The sequence below is a fragment of the Callospermophilus lateralis genome, unplaced genomic scaffold (assembly GCF_048772815.1).
Source record: "Callospermophilus lateralis isolate mCalLat2 unplaced genomic scaffold, mCalLat2.hap1 Scaffold_323, whole genome shotgun sequence".
In the NCBI taxonomy this organism is placed as follows: Eukaryota; Metazoa; Chordata; class Mammalia; order Rodentia; family Sciuridae; genus Callospermophilus; species Callospermophilus lateralis.
This window is the reverse complement of record NW_027513809.1, coordinates 942496-957338: the sequence shown is the minus strand read 5'-3', so window position 1 is coordinate 957338 and position 14843 is coordinate 942496. Positions and strand designations below refer to the sequence as shown.

General features: G+C 41.0%; 1 pseudogene; it reads left to right on the top strand.

The window, feature by feature from the left end:
• The first annotated feature begins 6232 nt into the window (after positions 1-6232).
• On the top strand, positions 6233-6799 carry LOC143386392 (centromere protein K pseudogene; annotated as a pseudogene).
• Positions 6800-14843: the final 8044 nt, after the last annotated feature.

Here is a 14843-nt window from a genome sequence, read left to right as displayed (position 1 = left end):
TCAATGTGAACCCCAAAACTACAGATAATAAAATAGAGGTTTCCTCAAAGAAAAAGTGAGGAGAAGGTAGAATAAATGCTAAGCAAACAAAAACTCTAGGCGATGAATGTAAAAGTCCTTGAAAAACAGCATCCAGTGTTCTGGCTCATATTTAAACTACAGTCACTGTTTAAATAAGCATTGTCATGTTTTGGATATAAGGTGTCCCATAAAAGTTTCTGTGTTAATGCAAGAAAAAAAATAATTAAATTCTGAGAGTTGTAAACTAATCAGTGGATTAAAGTCATTTGAGGGATTAATAATTTGAATGAACTAACTGGTTTGTAACTGTAGACAGGTACCATGGGACCAAAGAAATTGAGTCACTGGGGGCATGCCCCTGGAGATTGTATCTCTTCTCTTTCCCTTTCTCTCTTTCCTGGCTGCCATGAACTTTTCAGTTTTCCTCTGCCCAACCCTCTGCCATGATGCTCCATCCACCTGGGACCTGGAGCAATGCAGCCACTCAACTGTGGACTGAACCTCTTTAAAAGAAAATGCAAGATTAAAAATTTCTCCTCTGAGTTGTTCTGGTCAGGGATTTTGGTCAAAGAAATCAAAGCTTAACTAACACAGAAATTGATACAAGAAATGGGTTTGCTGTGGTGACTAACCTGACCATGTGGTTCAGAAGCCTTTAGAGCTGTTTTGTGGGAGTAGTTGGAGAGCCAGGAGCTAAAGACCAGGGGAGTCTCAGTCTGTTGTCTGCAGAGCTTGATGGGCAATTCTGGTGAAAGTTCAGAATACCCAGACAACAGAGTTTTCTCAGGATGCAGGTCCATGTCCCATCCTTCTGCATACTTGGTGGGAAACAGTGGCCTTGACCATGGCCATCAGTAAATATCTTCAGAAGGGCCCAGATACTGCACACTTCCACAGGGGAGAGCAACTCAATAAAAAGGAAGCACCTTGGCCCAGGGAGACAAGAGCTGAGCCAAGTGTTTTAGTTAGTTTTCTGATGCTTAGAGTTTCAGAGGTCTTAGTTCAGAGAAGGCTGGCTCCATTCCTTAAGGATCAAGGTGAGGATGAAAATCATGGCAGGAGAGGGTAGCAAAGGGAAGAAGACACATCATGGTAACCAGGAAGTAGAGAGAGAGACTCCACTTTTCAGATACAAATATATATCCAAAGCCACACCCTAATACTCACCTCCCCCAGCCACACCCCCCCCCACTTCAGTTGCCACTCAATTAATTCCTATCAGGGGATTAATTCACTGATTGGGTTAAGACTCTTACAACCAAGTCATTTCCCCCTTGAACCATCTTGCATTTTCTCGCACGTGAGCTCATGGGGGACACCTCGCATCCAAACCATATCACCAAGGATACAGGAGGGCAATGCACTGGTGATGGCCTCTGATGGTTTTGACTTCTGGTCAGGGCTACCAGCTTGCCATCATATTTTGGCATGATGGTAGGAAAAACTTGTCTGCATCACTGAGTGTACCCTGTGCTCACATGTCCCTGGGCCCTACCAGCCTTCCATGCCTAACCTCCCTCTTCTCTTTGTTTGTCATAAAACTTGTCCCCTTCCACAGTGCATCTCCTTCTTTTCTGCCTTAGGTCTTACAGAAATTTTCTCCCTGGCCTGGGAACCTCCACTTATGCTCTTTGCATGTCTGGTTTCTTCCTGTCATTCAGGTCTCTGTTCAAAACTCATGTTCATAGCTGTCTTTCCTAAACACCTGTCTGCAGTGGCACCCTGGCTGTAGTCCCTGAAACTGCATCAGTTTTGCCTTCTTCACAGAACACACAAGCAGGGCATTTCCTGGTTGTCATCTGCGCTGTCATCTTGGTCTTATTGCTGGACCAAACGGTCCTGCTAAGCAGGGCTGTATGTCCCACTTGACGCTGCTCTCTGGTACCTATGAAGGGGAGAAAGACTGGCCCTTTAGGTCAATGGCTTGCCCTTGATCTTACCTGAATTCCCACCATGCAATCATGGAAACAGAGGCAGAGCACGGATGTGGAGTGCACACGGCACCCTTGGATAAAATGACAGAGATGGAGTTGGAAACAAATACAGTTTTCTATATCACTAGAACCATCTGCCTGAGCATTTGATGCTATACTCCATCCAGTTTCAGGAGAGGCAACCTCATTGTTTTGATCAATTCTAATAAGGTATAATTTATGTATTTAAAAAAACACTCCAACTACATCTATGCAAAGCCTTAGACCCTATGAGCTTTGACATAGATGCAGGTGAAACTACCACAATTAAAATATACAACACTTTCATCTCCCCAAAACCTCCTGTCACTCTCTGCCTGTCTCTCCAGCAGCTCCTGGCCCCGAGCTGCTAGTATTATTCTTTCTGACACAATGCATCAGTCTTCCATTTCAAGAAAATTAAAATAAATGGAATTGTAGAACATGGATTATTTTGTGTTTGACTTCTTTCTGTCCATGGAATGATTATTGCCACATTTATTATTAGCCTCTTGCTGTGGTGGAGTGATATCATTCTGTTATATGTTTGTTTCATTTTTAATATCTATGTATACAAGTTGTCACTTATTATGAACTGGTTACTGGTATGTGGGTGTCTCTGTTGTTCTAATTCAGCCTGAGCCCTAGGCAGGGTCTGGGAACCTAGGCAGGGAGCTACAGAGTTCCATTCTCTTCTGGTGGTGCCCAGACTCTGTCTCATTTTATGTGGAGTCTCACCCCTGTGATTTCCTAGATCTCCCGAGGAAATTTTTTATTCTGTGCTCCAACCAGCAGCAAAGAATCATTGCATGTGTCCTGGGAATCCAAGAGATGCCCCCTCTCTCTTAAAAATATCAGAAGGTTGTGCTTTTACTCCTCCTTCAAGAGCAATGGGCCTGTCCATGTTCTGAGGGTGGAGGGCTTATTTCTGCTCCCCTGATGATGTCATGCTTTGGTTTAATTGGACGAACTTCTGGGGAGCAGAGAGGGCATAGTGTCCCATCCCAAGAAACCACAGGTCCCAATATGTATGCCAGGCCACCCTAGTGAGAACTGTTCTGGCTTCAGTCTTTCCCCCAAGCATCTGTCCAAGGTTCAGTGAAGGACTTCCATGTGCATCTGGACCCCTCTGTGTCTGGGGCCTGCAGCTTCTCCAGACTGGCCTGCCCACTCACACATAGTCCTTGGCTGCTCCTGAACATCTTTACTGTCTACCCCTGGCCACCTGCAGGACAGCCACCTCTTTATCCCACATTCTGACACAGGTGACAGCACCTCATTCTCCTGTCTTTCTGTGAAGGTTCCCATTCTTTCTTGGGAATAAGTTTACTTGGTGGCTTCAAAACCTCAGCTGTCTGATGGATACTAAAACTTTTCTGATTTTATAGATGACCTGGCCTTTCCTGGTATTAAGTGAGGTGTTCTTAGCCCATGCCTAAATCCTAAGTAGAGGGAAAGGCTCATTCTTAGCATTTTACCCCAATTTTTCACATTTCTATGTTTCTATTCTGGGTTCCTCTTATCACTGAAACCAGATATGTCACCCGGTTCTAATGGCAAGACTTGGGCATGTACCTAAGCATGAGACTGACCCCAGAAAGATGACAGTTGCCAAGTAGGCACTTGAGCCCAGAATACTGAGCTTTAAATTTGGAAATATGTCAATTTAAAAACATCACCTATGACATATAATACCCTTTGGTGAGATATTACTTTATTCCAAGATTTGAGATGTCCACATCTTCAAAAGATATAGAGCTGAGACTCTATGTGATATTCCTAACATATAAAGAGCCTTAAGAATCAAAAGAAAAAAAATAACAAAGATTATGAAAAGATGATTCATCAAGGAACAAGTACCAATACACAATATTGAGCAAAAATGTCTCAACTTCACCAGTAAAAATTGCATGTACAGTGTAGTCCTCCCTCTGTCTCCTCAGGGACCTGCAGACACCAAAATCAAGGGTGCTCAAGTCCCATATACAAAGAAGTGTGACATTTGCCTAGAACCTGTGTGTGTCCTACTGTTCCTTAAATCATCTCTAGATCATTGCCTGATACAATGCAAATACTGTGTAAATGGCTGTTGTTCAGGGAACAGTGAGAGAAATGAAGGTCTGTACATGCTCAGCACAGATGGAGTTTTTAGAAATACTTGTAAACTAAGGTCATCTGAATTCTCAGATGTAGAATTCATGGATACAGAGGGCCAAGTGTACACAACAAGATATCAACTACATTGACAAAAATGTCTAAACATGTATTTCTGTAGGTGTACAGCTAATGTATAATATTATCTAATATAGAAATAGTTATGAGAAGACAGAAAATTGTGCTAGATGCCAGGAAATGTCAGAGCCATTTGCAAGGCCACATTCACAGTGTTGTGCGTTAAGAATGTTAAAACTGGCATTTCAACCTTGACCCATCTTTCTCACATCTTAATGTGTACACTGCAGAATTTATCATGAATTGCAAACAATGTTTTAGTTCAAATATGTTCACTCATCCACTGTTTAAGATAATGAAATGCTGAGCAGACTGAACATAATAACACAGGATTGGTTCCATTGTAACTTGTAAATGAGAAACCTGTGAGGTAAATATCAAAAGCCAACAGTTGGCTGGGGATGTAGCTCAGTTGGTAGAGTGCCTTGCATACACAAGGCCCTGGGTCCAATCCCCAGCACCACAAAAACAAAACCAAACAAAAGGGCCATTAAATTCTGCTGGTCTCACTCAGTGAGGTAAATAAACTGTAATTTCAGTGTCAATACTTACAAAAATATTTCACATATAAAATTTCAGAATGAGGGTTTCTTTTCAAAGAACAGGGAATATCTGGAATTCTCTATTCCAGAATCAAACAACAATAATAGTAATTATAATAAAAATTCATCAAAAATAAATAGTCATCATAATTAGTAAAACCATAAATCCAGTTGCAGCTGGTATATTGTTCCCTTCAGACTGGCCACCACTTTCCAGGTCTCTGGGGTGCCCCCATCATTCATTCCACTATGTCCATTTTTTATAATTTTACTTTACCTGTCTGAATCTCATTAGCACTTACACTATGACCCTGGGATTAAAAGACAACAGCACCTCATGCAGTGGAATGCTAGTCACCCATTAACCAGATGAAAAGAGGGCCCCATGTCACTGCAAATGTGATTCCTTCACTGCATATCTCTGCATTAGATTTTTATGCTGCATCACAAATGATCATCTGTGACACAAGATCATTCTCTCACACAGGCACAGGATAACAGGGCTCTCTGCTCAAGGTCTCAAAGACAATAGGTGTCAGCCAGGTCTGGAGTCTCATTTAAGACTGGAGCTCTTCCAATTTCATGTCTGTTGGTGGAATCCCTTTTTGTGGATGAAGAACTCATGCTGAGTTGTTACTTCAAGGCAAGCAAGGAAGTGTCCATTGCTATGTCTACCCTCTGAGCACAGGAAAGTCCTTAGTCTCCTTGTAAGGGCTTACCTGATTAGGGCAGGACACCATGGATGCCTCACATTTGATTGCCTCAAAGTCAATTGATTAGAGACTTTAATTATGCCTGAAAAATTCCTTTATCTTTGTCATATAGGTAAACATATCTGTAGATCTCACTCACAAGCAAATGAGCTTATCTTCCAAGGAGTAAGGTTCTTGCAGGCCAACTTAGAAGGTTAGTGGTCCCAACAGTGCTAAATGCATTTTTTTTTTGCTAAGAACAAATGACTAAAAAAATGCACCAAAATTTTAACCACAGTTTCTTCTGACTATCAAAATGATGTATCCATTTTCTCTCTTCTTTGTAGACGTCAGTATTTTCCAGATATTTTATGGGAAATGAACTTGTATAATTAGGAGGGGAAAAAGACCCCAGCAGGTGACAGAATCCTGTTTATATAATTTGAGCTCCCAAAACTAGTGAAGCCTGAAACCCTGAATGTGTGCAAGGTCTGATAAATTTTCCCTTGGAAAACAGAATAATAACAAATTTCAAAGCTTTTTTTCTTTTTTTTTCTCTCCTCTTGCATATGTAAAGAGCAATAACCTTGGAAATCAAGCCAGTGGATTGGCTGGAGCTTCTGAATTTGATCCCCAGTATAATAAAGATGCTACAAGCAGACCAACAGATAATATTCTAATACCTCAGCTGATCAGAGAGATTGGCAGCATTAATTTAAAGAAGAATGAGCCTCAACTTACCTGCCCATATAGCCTGAAGGCCAGAGTTCTTTTACTGTCTCATCTTGCTAGAATGAAAATTCCTGAGACCCTTGAAGAAGATCAGCAATTTATGCTGAAAAAATGCCCTTCTTTGCTTCAAGAAATGGTACTATCTACTATTCAGTCAAAGAATGAAAATTTAAAGGAAGACTTAGAAAGGGAGCAACAATAGTTGGATGAACAGCAACAAATAATGGAATCTCTTAATGCACTTTACAATGAATTGAAAAATCAGTTTGTGACATTTTCTGAAACAAGAATCTTTAGTGAGCTGAAAACTAAAATGCTTAATATAAAAGCATTCAAGGAGAAACTCTTGAGTACCTTGGGTGAATTTCTAGAAGACCACTTTCCTCTGCCTGATGGGAATGTTAAAAAGAAAAAGAAAAACATTCAAGAATCAACCAAACAGCTGATAACACCGCATGAAATACTAGAGATTCTTATAAATAGATTACTTGATGTTCCACATGATCCATATGTCAAAATCAGTGATTCCTTTTGGCTACCTTATATTGAGTTGCTGCTGAGTACTGGAATTGCTTTGAGACATCCAGAAGATCCAACCAGATTGAGATTAGAAGCCTTCCATCGATAAGAAGATGTTCTTTTTTCATAACAGGAAAGAATCTTGTCATCTAAGTATAATGGAAACAGGACTATTTGAATAAAAGAATATTATTTGCAAATCAAAATAATAATCCATCTTTCTTTTATCCTTAAGTGACATGTATTGCCATTTCTTCATTTTAAAAATGGCCCTTTCTTATTCATTCAGTGCTATGGTATTTTAAACTGTACAAAGAAAGCAAGTAAAAAATATTGTAGATTTATAAACCATTAATGTACTTTGCCTCATTCGATGTTCTTTGGAAAATTCTTTGTTAATTTAGGATATTCCTAATGTAGTAATAATAATTTTCTTTTCAATTTTATGGCAGTATATTTTATGCACGTTAAGTTTTATTTGTATTTAAGAATTATATTTAGGAATTATAATGGATAGGTCATTTAATTTGCCGATGTTTATAAAATTGAAGTAATATCCCAAGGAGAAAGTGACATAATTAAAAATACTAGCAAATCTAAAAAAAAAAAATTGGATCCATTTTTTCATGAGCACTCATCATATATGATATATGGACATATGTACATTCAAACATATGACACAAAACACAAGTGTGCACACATAATATAATACAACACATAGCATAATAGTAAAGGCCTTATAACTTTTTACAGGTGAAATCTCCATTGCAATGTTTAAAAACTCTATAGTCCAAAAAATAGAACTGATCAGCAAAACATTAACCTAGGTCTGTATGAGCTCAAAAAAAAGAAATAGAACTTCATGATATGGGAAAGGGCAATAATAAAATAGATATTGAAAAAAGCATCCTGGTTCTGTCGCAGATGTAAGGGTAGCCAAACTGGAGTTCTGGATATCAGCTGTTATGGATTTGAGCCAAATCACTTCTTTTTGGTCTGTAGAAATCACTTTAGTTAATCTTTCTGGAATCCAAATTGGCTGCTGTTCTCCCTGTGGAAACACACAAATAAGACCCCTGACTCCAGGCAATCACTGGGTCAGGACCATAGTTAATCTCTCTGGAATCCAAATCAACTGCTGTTCTCCCTGTGGAAACACACAAACAGACCCCCAACTCTAGACAATTACTGGGTCAGAGCCTTTCCATTGTCCTGTTAGAATATCCTTCCAAAGTACCTTGGGCTTATGTACATTTTTTTGGACACACAGGTGACATTACCATCTATTGGCTTTGCCTGCCCTTTGTTCCAGAGCTGCAACCAGGCCTTCTCTGGAAAGCTAGCATTTCCTGGGACTGGGGAAACTTGCTTGTGTTTATTTTTAAATTTGATCTACTTTCCATACCTAAAGCAGGCAAGAATGGACGGAGGCAGGCTGCCTTTGCTGACTCAGGGAGAACACAAGGAGAGGTCAGTGACCTGATGGCACCTGGTGATTCTGAAAGCTGGTGAAGTGCAGCAAGGTGAAGCCCAGCAGCAGCCTGTGGGACATGAACAGGGAGATCAGAGCACTGTTCCAGTGAAAATGAGCTGAGAGAGACTTTTAGAAAACCTCCTTTATTTTGATGGAATTTGATACAGTAATTGGATTTTTTTGCAAAAAATTTGTTGTGAATAAAGCATCTTCATGACAATCTTCCAAACTCAGAAATTTGCAGCCAAAAAATATTTACCAGTCTGTACGTTAAGAAATGGAGTTTGGGAAGGAGGTGGGGGTTGAGGGCAGAGAGAGAGAGAGAGAGAGAGAGAGAGAGAGAGAGAGAGAGAGAGAGAAACAGCTCACTGATTGTTTACAGTGCTGTCTGCCGACCATATACCATTTGCTATCACAGATTTTTGATCAATAAAAACTGCTTTAAGCATTGCTCTCACCTCTGCTGAGGTGAGTATGTATTTGTCTTGAATGTACAAATAATCTCATTTTTAGCTACTCCAGCACCAAGAGGTAGAAGCTACGACTGCACAGAAAACTCTCATGGTCACCCAGTGTGATGTTCTGTTCTAATATTGGGCACCAAGACTACCTTTCCCGGACTTGAAAAATGTGGTCTGTGTGGCCCACTGGCTGGTCTTCCCCCAGAGGAAAATATTAAGTTCTTGTTTCCCAGGTGCCCCTTTGTTTGTACTTACATTTTTCTCCTGATTGACAAAATAGAGGAGATTGTTAACAAACCTTTTTCATAGATGACTAAAAATTACTTGTTACAATTTTGACAGTGGAAAGTAAAAACACTTTAAAAAAATTTATTCTGCACAAGGGAAATTTTTTTAACCACTGTCATGCTGCATTATGTCTTTGAGCTATTTTCTGTTTTAATTGGAAGGCCTTGGAGGATGCACATGCCAGAAGCTAGGGGGGTCTGCCGGACACTAGCGGGGGGAAGTAACTCATTATGCCATGCAGGTCCCGGCCCTGATTCTGTTGCAGAAGGAAGGAGGTTCTCTGGCATTCTGTGTCCATGGGTGATGCTGCAGCTACCAATTATGCTAATTCCTGCTTCCTTGCAGATAGACCTGTGTTTATTTTGTACCTCACTAGCTGCCCAAAAAGGCACTTTAGAAATAATTCCCATATTTAAAGGCAGACTGTGTTCTGGTGTCTCACTGTGAGCTGCCCCAGCAGGAAGCCCATCAGGGTTGTGGAGAGAGTGCTAGCTTTGGAGAGGTGGGCTGGGGGGCTATCCTGTCAACTCACAACTCCTGTCTCTGCCCCCCTCACCTGTGCCTGATCTCACATCACCTGGAGGCTCTCCCAGCTCAAGCCCTTCCGGAGGAACCTAACTTGCTTTCCCCCCAATTCCTCATGGATTGTGGGAATGTCTCCTATATGATGGTTAGGGCCAGTGATGATTTCACTGCTTCCTGATAGAAGTTGGAGAAAACATCCATCAAACTGAAAATTCTAACATCTCCATTGACTCACCATCTCCATGGCTTTGAAAAGCCTTCTTGCTTAGCCATCAGGCTGGAAAGCAGACAAGGTTTCAGAGGCAGATAACTGTGTTCCTGATCTTACTTTAGGGTGTGCTTTCTACATTAGAGTCCAGATTGGGTTTTATTTAATTTAGTAGAAACATAGAGGGGATTTAGAATGGATGTTAATTTAAATAAAAAGGGAGTGTTAGTAAATCAAAAAGCATTGAATTTCTACTGACTTTGTCCCTTCTAACTATTCTCCCTGCTCAGCCATCTTTTATAGTTCAGTGTATTTAGGTCTAAGAAGCTCTTGGGCACTCTCCCCCATGTCCATGCAAACACACTCACCACTCAGGTACCCCGTTGCCTGCCTTCACAGGCTCCATCTCCATTTCCTCAAGATAAATGTAGTACAGGAAGAGCCTGTGTGCTTGAGATTTCCTTGAAAGAGACCACGGTACCCCTGAAGCCCTTTGAAGGTCATACATGCAGACCACCTGAGGCATGACTCAGCACCAAGCACCAGCCCTTTCAGAGCCCTCCCACCTTGAACCATGAGAACACCTTCCATGGGTGATATGTTCCTGTAGGTAGTTCAGGAGGTAGTACTTGCTACCTCCTCATCATCATCTCTGGGTGGAGCCTTGTGCTGACCTCTGGGGCAAATCAACTAGATCCTTCCCTAAAGGAACTAAGAGAATGAGAAAATCACCAACAAATCATGGTCAGAACTCACCCTTCTTTGGGGTGGGGTGGGGTGGGATGAGCAAAGCTGGGAAGGCTTTCTACATTATGTGGAGCAGATGTGATTGGTAACTGTTAACATTAAGCAGAAGTTATGAGTGGGGATAGTGTGTGAATGAATTTCAAGGAAAGCTCAATACTTCTGTGGAGAATAAAATATCACACGCATCCAGATGTTTCTTCTACCACTACCACTCATTAACTGGGTACATTAGTCCATTTTTCATAACTATAACATTATGCCTGAAGCCAACTACATATGAAGAAAAAAAGTTTGGGGGGCTCATTTAAATATGATCAATTGATCTTTGATAAGGAAGCAAAGGCAATGCAATGGGGAGAAGAGATTCATCTTTTCACCAAATAGTGTGGGCACATCTAGACTTCCACATACAAATAAAAAATAGAAAAGAATCTAAACACACACTTTGCACTCTTCAAGCACATTAAATCAAGACAATGTAGACCTAAATGTGAACTTGAAACTCCTAGAAGATAACATAGGAGAAAATTCTAGATGGCTTTTGGTTGTGGTGATAATGTTTTGGATTTAACACCCAAGAATGACCAATAAAATACACAACTGGTGAGTTGGATTTCATTAAAATTAACCTGCCTTTTGGAAAACATTGCCAATAAAATATGAATACAGGCCATGGACTGGGTGGAAGTAATTGCAAAAGATATAGTTCATAGAGACCTGTTATCAAAATATGAGAAGAACTCTTAAAATCAACAATAAGAAAAGAAACAGCCTGGTTTAAAAATGAAGAGTGTAGCAGATAGCCAATGAGCATGTGAATGGATATTCCATGTCCCATGGCAACAGGGAATCTCAAGGCACAGCACCATCAAGAAGCACTGCACACCAATTGGAACAGCCTAGATTCACAGCACCTCTAAGAGCAGAAGCTGGTGAGAAGGTGGAGTGGTGGGAGCACTCAGCCAATCCTGGTGGGAGAGCCAAATGTGCAATCACTTTGGAAGACAGTTTGATGACTTTTTATGCAAATGACTATGCTCTAACCACAAAAGCCAGCTGTTTTGCTCATTGGTATTTATGCACATTGGTTGAACACTTGTGTTTTCACAAAACCTACACACAGTTGTTTGCAGAAACATCATCCATAGTTACCAAGGTTTAGAAGCAACCAAATGTCCTCCAGTAGATGATAAATAAGTGGTGTTGTATCCAGAAAATAGAATGTTATTCAATATAAAATAGATATGAGTTAATGGGTCACCAAGTCATGAACAGACATGTGGAAAACTTCAATGCATATTACTAAGTGAACGTTGTCAATCAGAAATGGAGCCTCACTGTAACCACAGCAACGTAGCGAGACCCTGTCTCCAAACAAAAATAAAAAGGAACTGGGGATATAGCTCAGTGGTAGAGTACCCCAGGTTCAGTCCCCAGAACCACAAAAAAAAGAAATAATACATTTAAAAAACCCAACACAGGATCACTGCCAGTATTGGGGATGAATATGGCCCACATCTTGACAGTACAGATGTCAAAATACTTGTGCATCATGCTAGAGCTGCACTTCACCTCAACTCCAGGTCTGTGCTCAGAGATCTTTTCCTACCACCCTATTTAAAATAACAGGATCCTCCATAGTATCCTTATTCTGCTTTATTTATTTATAGCACTTATTACAACAAAAACCTCCATCCCACTTTCCCTGGATTATGTGTTTACCGATATTTCCCTTCCCTAATATAGGTTCCCCCAGAGCATAAACCATGCCCTTGTGCCTGGTAGCTGTCCAAAATCTGTTTAGTGAGTGAGCACACAGGTGTATAGATTTAATCATGCTGCTGCTGCTGCTGCTGCTGCTGCTGCTGCTGGTAATGATGTTGATGATGATGGTGGTGGTGGTGGTGATTACGAGGAAGATGAATGTGACATGACAATGACATGATGGTGATGATGATGGTGATGATTATTTACAAGAGGTGTATCTAAGGTAGATCACATCGCTGTCTCTGTTCAAAGTTCAGTCATATGGCTGGTGCTTTGCCTTCTAAACATCTACTGGGGATGTGGCTTAGACTTGCCCTGAGGTGTTGATATTGCATTTTGAGTTGGAGCCAGCAAACTTACAGAACACAGGCCTCATCATCACAGGCACAACTGGTCATGTGGGGAAGTCCCCACCTGGCAGTGAAAAGATCATTCACCTGCCCTCCTTGTCAGAGCAATGAGGTGCTGTATTATAAAGTGAGGTGTTGTTCCAAATGCATGGAGACAGGTGTCCTGGCTAAAGCAAGATAAGATGTAGTTCTCATTCTTGCAGAGTTAGAATTGATGCTTTAGTCTTACTGGGTCTCTCTTCCATGTCACTTATGCAGTCTTCTTTCAGGTCACAGCCTCACCACCTTCAAGCAGCTACATGCCTGCTTGCTCAGCCGAGAAACACAGTTCAGAGAAGCAACAGATTTTGGGTGGGATTTTGAGGGACAGGGATAGATGTGGTTCACCTTGATTCTACTCTCATCTCATTAGCTAATACTCAGACACATAGCCACCTCCAACTGTCACAGAGGCTGAGTAATGTCACCAAGCTCTGTGTCCAGGGAAAAGGGGGTACATGTTCAGGAGCCACTATCCAAGGAGTCCCTGCCACAGGGATGTGCTCCTTGAATGGAGCATCTCAGATCTTGTTCAGAGGGCATATTTTCTTCTTTTTAATCTTCATATTTAACTCCCCATAGAAATCAAAGGCAAGGGCCCATTTTTCATCCCCATTTTGTAAAGATCAGACTGAGGCTTGGAGGCATTAAGATATTCCCCAGATCACCAAAATACAAATTGGCAAAACCAGACCAAAAATTAAAGTTTCATCCCAAAGGCTAGGTAGCTCTTTAGCACTGTATCATATAACTATAAAGATTATATAGGTACATAGCTATATGACTCATAAGACCCATGACTTGCCTTCATCCCACAGATTTGTGAGGAAGTTCTGACTGAGCATGCTTCTAACCTTGAGCACAGTTCACATACCTTGGGATATATTTTTTCTGTGCTGTGCTGCTACAAATCTCAACTGAAGGCAGAGCCTAGCTGTGAACTTCAGAGTGGACATTCAGGTCTGGCTGCAATCTCCTTTATAACCAATCAATAATTTACAAAAGATTGTCTGTAACTAAAGTATTTCATTAGTAATTTCTTGGAAAGGCTCATCTAATAACAATTCTAGTCTGGAACACATATTGAGAAAGACAAATCTAATCTAAACTGAATTTTGAATGCACACTATCCTCCTTTATCTAACTCACTCAGCCACACCAAAAACTTTCTCTCCCCTAAAGAAGATGTTACCGTGGAAAGACCACCTGGCCTTCTGTGTCCACAAAAGCCCTTCATGGTCAACCTGCCTTTCAGTCCCTTCTTTGTTTTTATAATTTTCTGTATTCAGTGAGAAACATAGCATTTACATTCAATAGGAAAGACAAATAATGAAGCCAAAGAAGAAAGATGGGGGCCCTTAAGGGTGGAAAGAGAAAGAACAGCAGGAAAGAGAACAAGCTGCCCTCAACCAGGAGGACAGATAGCATTTCTCACCTTAATGTAGGCAGACCTGGTTATATGACAAAAAACATGTCTCCTTTCTAAGACTGCCCCCATCCTAAGCATCACAAGCCTCAAAATGAACCTCTCCCATTCCTGCATCCTCCCCAAGGGCAAGTTTGGCCTCAGAAGCTCTGAGCATCAGGCACAGCCATGGAGGTAGATGCTGCTATGGTTTCCATCAATCCAGATGCACTCCTGCAAGCCACCAGGACAATCAGATCCACTTCTGATGCCCATCCCAGAACTCTCAGGAAGGATACAGTGGTAATGGGTGGGACACATCTATCTCTATATTGCCAGGGAACTGCAGAGGCTGAGATCCCAGTGGATCTCATTCCATGTGTGAATTAGATTTAACAGTTTCAACAGATTGTTTCTAAAATCTCCTTCAGTTTTAATATATGACTTAACTTACTCTATAAATGAACAGACTTAGTATCTCATTTTGCATGAAATATCAGACTTCTTGGACCAGCTCAATTCAAAGCCCATCCCCTGTTGGAAGAGTCTTCCTCTATATCTCATCATCACCACTAACCCAGGGAGTTCCACTTTCTCTGTAGCTGAGGCTAATGCTACTCAAGGTGCAGAAACCATTCTGAGTTGGGAAACTTACAGTCCTCCTGTAGCACAGTACCACGTCACTGAGGACACAACTTCTGTCCTAGAATGCTTCTCCCAATACACTGTCTTGCTTGCACTGGTTGGAAAAGGTTTGGAGATAGGCTTGGGGATGGGCAGTCTATATTTTTTAGGATACCTTATAACAGAGACAAATACAAAAGCCTCAACTTTTTTTTTTAATTTAGGTAAGCATGATGTTCCCTTGGATCTTATAGAGGCACCATTT